We start from the raw sequence: 7,909 nt of genomic DNA, 5'->3' as shown, positions 1-7,909 counted from the left end.
TTTTCGTGCAAAAGTTCTTAGTACGGATGCGAAAATTTTCACAGCTGTGTTTCGAGGAATCTTTGGAACTTTATTAGATAAAACCCCCATTAGATCAGTCTGGTGGTCGATCCTTAATTCGCCCACTGAAAAAAAAAGATAAAAGTTGGGCAAAGAACTGCTGACCACTATTTCGATTAGCTGTAGATAGCTGTAGATAGCGCTGTTCTTTCTTCAATCACAGAAACTAAATCACATGGTCACGGATTGATAGACTTCTCCAATGTCTACCGCTTGGGAGGGATTTCAATCATCCACCGGAATGTTTTTTCCTCTAGGCTACTTATAGATTGTCGGTAGTATGAAAAGTTTGGGTCAGTTCCAGTAGTAATTTCGTCCATCCGGTGAAGCCAGTCTATGCGGCCAAACCGCGAGGGGTTTACACCTGTTTCACATCGCAACCAATTGAGCTTCGTGGTCGTGGTATATCACCATCATCATCACCATCATCGTCATCAACATGACAGCGTGGTATCCGGTATCTCGCTGGAAGGCTTATTGTAAAGAAAATAATACAGTTAGAGTGTGAAGGGACTTATTTCTAGCTCGCTGCAATCATTCTCAGGTGCCCACACCTAATAGCACTCATCCAGGCAACCAGTAACTTCGATTACCCGCCATGGCCTGCATCATTCCAAAATTGATTTGTTCTCAACGTCACGGGAGTTCGGTCCCCGAGTGAATACCGTGTCGAAAGAAAATGCACATACGTTTTTTATGTTCATCTAGGCTTTCAAAGATTTTAGGTTGTGCATTTAAGAGTCGGTTATGGTTACCACTGACTCAGCAGATAGGGTTCATTTGTAAAATGTTGGCCACCTTTTTAAAGGGGACCCCTATTTCATACGAAAAAAGTCTCGTCTCCTGACGTGGATGTATCGTTCGGTGAAAATAATTGCATTTGCATCTGCTGCTCCGTGTGCCGAAATATCAACTACACACTACTTACCATATTTAAGTAGCTGAATATTGGGATCAGTTGACACTCGTTAACACCAGATTATTTCAATATTGTTAGATCAACATCGGTGAGTGCAAACAGGTAAGTAATCACAATGATATTTGGGTAGTAATTATTTTCTTATGTCACACTTCAAGTATCGCACATACTGCCGGAGTTTTGAGATGCGAAAATCAGCTTTATTCCAACACTGGGTAGCCACGATAGAACTGGAATGTTTCGTGGGGTGAAAAACACACGATTCCGGGAAAAAATTCAACATTGTCATTTTGCCAATAAATATTAAGGCATGGCTTCATGCATTGCTATGTATTCCGTTTGCAGATGCAGAAATACTTCAAGGGATCCGGTAACCATGTGCACCTAATAGCTTTTCGGGCGGTTATCGTGGGAAAACATCAGGTTTCAACGTGGCATCACATGGGAAAACAAATTTATTTGTGAAATCATACTGTTCTGTTTTTCGTGCATCAGACTAACCTTAGAATTGCGTGAGCAGATTACTCCGTTTCGCACCGTCTGATTCCTGTCGCATACACTGTATAGAGGTTCGGCAATGGAAAGCTAGACAAAGTTAGATGATGTGATAAAATTCGGTGATGACGTGAATCACAAAACTTTGTGACACGACTTGTTTCAACCAAAGCCCACATTTATGCAACCAGCAACGCATTCCGTGTAAAGGTCATTTTTGCCTCATTCTGTCATCCATCTAGAAAACTCAAGATTGGAAAGCTTGTCTTTCAAACGTATACTAACTCAATTAACAACTAATTGGATTTTTCTTTCCGAAGCTACTGGATCCCACGCTGAGACGGTGTGAAACACTATGAACGTGATAAATTTCAGGAGAAGCGAGATTGTATACGACTCATGAGTACAAGTTGGCATTCTCACGAATAGAGCTGTTATGGCTCACCCAAAAATAACAATTTGTTTTACGTTTCATCGCTTTTAGGATAATGCAAGGCACTTCTATTCATTCCATAACAGGTTATTGGTCCTGGCCGGCGTGTGGACCATAGGTGTGTGAGAAGCACAGTGTGGTCAGGTGTTTCGAACACCAGCCAGGTACTCGAGTGTTCGTTTCTTGAGATTCACATTGCGAGTGAACCTCAGTCGGGGTGAAACAGATACACAGGATTTCCTGGTTTAATTTACCGGACAAAATATGGATTAACATTTGCTGAGATGTTCTCTCTTTGTCAACGTTGGGAATGCTGTACGTGCACTTTCTTGTATGCTGTAGCCCAAGAATTACTAGCTTTAAAACCCATGTGTAATATCGAATTGTGGTGTGATGAACGAATTCCCTAAATAAATCATTGACATCAGGGTCTTTTTTCTGATTCTGGAGTACGTGCACTTTCTTGTATGCTGTAGCCCAAGAATTACTAGCTTTAAAACCCATGTGTAATATCGAATTGTGGTGTGATGAACGAATTCCTTAAATAAATCATTGACATCAGGGTCTTTTTTCTGATACTGGAAGTGTCATGAATATCCTGTTTGTTCATATTGTCGTTCTGTTATAACGTTAACGCTCTCGCGTTAACTTCCAGCTCATATATGTCTATTCCTAGACAAGCGGAGAACTATGTCCGGTTTCAACGATAACTAAAAACCATGCTGAACAACCGCTCGAGATCAACCGGCCAAGTTCTGAGTGTACTAGCCGGAACGTCGGTTTGGTTCGAAAATATCCGGAATTTTTCGTGAAATGCGCACTGCAGATAATTTCCAGCAATCAAGAAACGGATTCACAGTGCTTTTCAGCTTTCGGGCGCAGACTACACTTCGTTCCGAGTAGAATCCCCCAACAGAGATTCTCAAGATTTCCCATGCATCCAACCTTTCGATAATCGTGGAACATGTCAACATGGGGTCTGAATTTGGTCCAAATCGAATCAGAACCTAACAGTGAATACGAAAATAGCATAGTTTTGGTTTTGAAACTAGCAAGTCCCCGGAGCTTCTCTGGATCACATTTAAAGACGGGAAACGCTTATCAAATAACGTAACTGAATAACTACTGGGGTTAGAGCTAAACCATGTCGGAAAAATGCATGTAATAACACCCAGGTTCAGACGTAGCGAATGTTTACTTTCGATCGGAACTTCAGTTTGCTCGTGTGCCAGATGTTTGACAAGCTACTCAGAAGTCATGCATGTGTTAGAGATAATGCGTGTGAGCCGGTATCACAACAGTGTCATTTAAATTCCGTTGCGGTAGCCAGTTGAATGCAGTGCGCTTAGAACTGACTAAATACCGCCTCGTAACAATCGAATTGCCCCACTTTGACAGTCTGTGTGTTCCTGGTAGTCGCGAGGTTTTTGCATACGGGGCCAATCCATTTATCCTACATCGAGTCAGACTGACGGAATCTGTGAAGATCCATGAATCTATGTTCAAATCGAAAAGTTCCTAATCAACCTGCTCGATGAGGCTAAACAAATACACTGTGTTATCCACAGTAGGATCTCAGACTATGATTCATATAGAAAACTAAATGACGATTTACAAGTTCTGAATATTTTCCTTTGTTCACCGTAAATCCGGGGAAGCTGTATATAGTAGCAACTTCCCAAGTAATGTCTTGTCGATCTTCCTAGAATCTGGTCTCAGAAAGTTAGGGAACTCGGGTGATTCGATCTTTTCTCATCATCTCTATCATCGTCGCCATCATCGTCATTATCCAAGTCAGCGTAGCATCAGTGCACGCCACCGGAGATTCGCTGCCGGACGCCTTATTGTAAAGTAAAGAATACATCTAAATGTTTGAGAGATTAAATTTCAGCCAACCACAAATACTTGTGGATGCCCTAACCCCCAGACACTCATTCAGAAAACCTGAATGTATAATGCTCAGTATTACCAATGGGCAAAATCATCAGCCATTTCATGTAGAGTCTTCAAAGAGTCCTTGAATCCTTGCATTAGTTTAAATGAGACTCACAAAAACCAGCAACCGGTTTGATAGGCTTTGATGCTTCAACTAAATACAGTCCATTTAAACATCTTTCCACAAAAGTTTCCTATGTTGTACTTGATGATTCGGGTAAATGATTCGGTGTGCATCAAGGGATTGGTCATGCATACCGCTCACCCAGGTGCCGAGCTGCTCGGTGGTATTCACTTGAGAAATCTTCGATCACCTTTCTAAAAGAAGGTTTAATTTCATACACGAAAGCCTTGTCTCCGAACGTGGGTTTATTAACCATGGTGTAACTTCTTTTGCACACGGCACAAAGAAAACATAGCGGTTACTATAGCGGTTGCCATAAAAGGGGTACCATAAAAGGGATTCATATCCCACAAAATCGGTCAATAGTCAGTACTTAATATTGCCGCACGGTCTTACAGACTGTGCAATGGTTCCTGGCACATGGGCCGCACTCTGATGTGTAAGGGCTAAACAAGTCGACTCGAAAAGTCACCAGACCAAGTTGAGTGGAATATGATAAGTCTGACGCTTCGGAACTTCAACTGGGTCTCTATAAAATATTTACCCTGTTGAGTAGGTGAATACTGGGATCAATTTGAATATTCACTATCGAAATTCATCTAGTTCGCCCCAGATTATTACAATATTCTAAGATAAGTTACCACAATGTTGTAGTGAGAGTTATTTGTTGTATCCTAGAAGGAGATTCGAACCGACGTGCAGAGTCTTCTCCTTCTTACTATCAAACCCACCCGCAAACGCATTTGCAGTCTCTTTGTGGATACACACACATCAGTTTGCACCCGTTTCGTTTATGAGATGACTGCTTTTGTCGATGGCAAAGAACGTTGTAGCTAAGTTGCTCATATGCTTGTTTTACCTGTTGACAGGTACAAAAACATTCTGGAATTGTTAGCTAGTAAGTTATGACCCGGTTTCCTTCGATTGCTTAACCGTAGAACTGAAAGCGTGCGGACCACAAGGATAAAGCTGCCAGAGTGAACTGCCAAGAAACCACAGTCCATAGCACGGCAAATAAGATATGCATAAACGCATATCGCGCAACCGGCCACTGAACAGTGTGTAGTGTCAACCAGTTACGGAAGGACAAACACTCTCCGTCTGCACTGCCTCACGCTAGGCCGCGTAGTCTCGTTTATTTTGTCCAGTCGAGTAGTAAACTGCTGAAACTGGACGAGTTACTTTCCATTGTCTATGCTCGTACCAAGCATCGGTTGTCCGTCGTAGAGTCAGTCGAGTAGTTTGACAGAGGAACTGCAAAATTCCCGGCGAAAGCGGCCGATTCACCTAATTATCATAAAATGTACCCGCAGGATTTTGTGCACTTCCCCGTACCTCTTTTGACGTGCACTTACTCTCCCACCGATAACCTTCCCTGTTTAGGCACGGGATGCTTCACTGATCGTTGTGAAGCAATGAGGTCTTCCGTTAAAGAGTTGCTCATTGAGAAACACGAACAAAGCGGTTGCAAGCTACAGTAGTACGTTTCTCGTTTGCCTCATTCAGCAAAGCGAAAGCAACTTCAGCCGCCCTCCTGAGCTACTTTAGTGGACCTCATTCGACTGGTTTACATCAGTGGACAAACACTGTTGAACGGTTGGATGATTTCCAAATTAACCTTCCATCAGATGCGACCACAGAGCTCTAAATGGATTTGACCAGATAGTACTCCGAAGCTTTATCAGTAGTAACGCTATGACAGTGATCATCATAGTTTGTCCCCGGAGGCTGACTACGAACGAGAAACTCAAGATTTATTGTTAGGCGATGTCTTCAATGGACTCAGTGAAGTCGGCGATATCCGACATGAGGTTTTTAGGAAGCAGCGGAGATGAATCATTTAGGAATATGATGTGTGGGCGAATGTAGGAAATGCATGTCAGCGCCGCTAGGGGTGAGGAAGGGGTTATCATTATCAAGACTCGAATGTGCATTACAGAGCACTCTGGTTAAATGCGCCGCCGGAAAGAACACCAAATTCAGTGTGATGCCGTTTAAAACTGCCCTTGCGTGGACAGAGAGCCCAAAATGATGAGTCTACCGAAGCAGCCACCCGGGGACAACAGAACGCCTCATTCTACCAACAACCTTGGCGAATTGAGGAGAGGGACTATAGCAATATGAAACTGCCAAGTCAAATATCATCTTCAAATTTTCGCTTCTGCATATTCACCAATCGGAAGACAAGGCAATCACCAGGTCAAAAGGAATGCGTACTCAAGCAATCACTCATCGATCAAAGTTCATCTGAGTGGGTATACCCCATATCAGTTCACGTACATGCAACAACCACGGACTTCCAACCCAACCGCACTCGCACTGTCACCTCCACTCGTGATGGAATTTTTCGAACCAAAGTGCCCAGTTCAGCAAACAAACCGGCGGCTATATTGCATAGTACTCAGGAGTGCTCGGAATAGCCCATTGACTGCAGCACGGTTTAACTGACGAAAGGTGCTTGGTCTAAACCCAACCTCCACATCTCAGCTGCTCCTGTCTAGGCTTTGGCACTCTTGTTTCGTTCGGGTGGAATTGTAGCTATGCACCCGATGAAGGTGACAGAATGAGTATCAGTCTTTCCGGATGCTTTGCTCGCTGTTCCATGAATAGTTCATCCATATGTGGAGGTCTGAGGCACCCCGTTTAATGTGTCAACCTGGATTTAGCTAGTCACCTTGTTTGCCGCTACATCTCGTCTGCTCTAAGTAGCCAATCTCTTAGGGTATGACCTCAAGAGTATAATCTGCCGAGCATGAAAGTTTCCGTCAGCCTCCGTATGATGTAGTCCCTTATGCTCTCACTCCTCTGCGGTTTCATCCAACCCAGTCATTTCTGCAGATTATGTTCGGAGACGTAATTTCTTTCCTCCGAGCTTAAAAGAGACGCTCAGGTAAGTCACGCGACCGGTTGGATGAGAAAGCGCAACAATCTATCGGCAAAGCCAGAGAGCATGGCCAATATAGTGTTTATCGGATGCTTTCCGTTAATATTGGAAACAAATTTCTTCGTTTAGTTTGATCAAAGACAATTGTTGATGATTGCCTTTTGTTTGCAAAACACGTGGTCGTACGAGAATAGCCGCGAAGGCTTGTTTTGCAACACACTTTCATAATGCACATCCCGGGATCATTCGGATAAAATGATTCATCCGAAGCCATTTTCATCTCAACCGTAAGTCAAAACGCTAAACAAATCTTATCAGCAATATGCGTTGTCTTCAAAGTGTCCTAGAAAATGTGAATTCCGTCTTTGGGCGGTACCACAAAATGAATTGTCAAGGACACATGTGGACTTTCCTAGTCCCGGTAACATACACAATGTTCTCACAATCGTGTACGCTTACAGCAAGTAGCCGGAGATGTTTTCATGAGGACAACGGCGACATGGCAACCGTTAACAAGTTGGGAGAAATCCTAGCCGTTCGGGCTATTCTGAGAAGCTCGTCGCAATTTACGGACTTACGTCTTGCTGAGCCGTTGAACCCGTTAGAACGCCACCATGTCACCCACAATCAAACGCCACGGGAAAACGACTCGTGAATACCTTCGTGAGAGCATTGCTTGAGGCGTAAGGGAGAAAACTCACAACCAACACCCTACAACAATTTGTGTCAGTGCACTGACCGACTCCAAATCTGTCCACCCTGAAGGGAAACCCGCCTGCACAGACACTAATCTACCGCACTAAAAAACGAGGCACCCTTGCATTTCTGAGGCCTCCACAGGAGGCTTGGTGTAAAACGTGAAGGCATCCACTGACTATTTCGCCGCCTCATATAGTGCTTCTGGTTGCCTACAAACCTGAAGTGGAAAGAAACGTTCGAGCGACGACTGCGACAAATTCCCTGTGTGTATGCTGCAAGAAGTCCAGAGAATACAATCTCCCTAGTTTTGATAAGCCAAACACACATCACTTACATTCAAAGAGAATGGAGATTCGAAGA

Source organism: Opisthorchis viverrini (assembly GCF_000715545.1).
Source record: "Opisthorchis viverrini unplaced genomic scaffold opera_v5_76, whole genome shotgun sequence".
Taxonomy (NCBI): domain Eukaryota; kingdom Metazoa; phylum Platyhelminthes; class Trematoda; order Opisthorchiida; family Opisthorchiidae; genus Opisthorchis; species Opisthorchis viverrini.
This window is presented reverse-complemented; position numbering follows the sequence as displayed.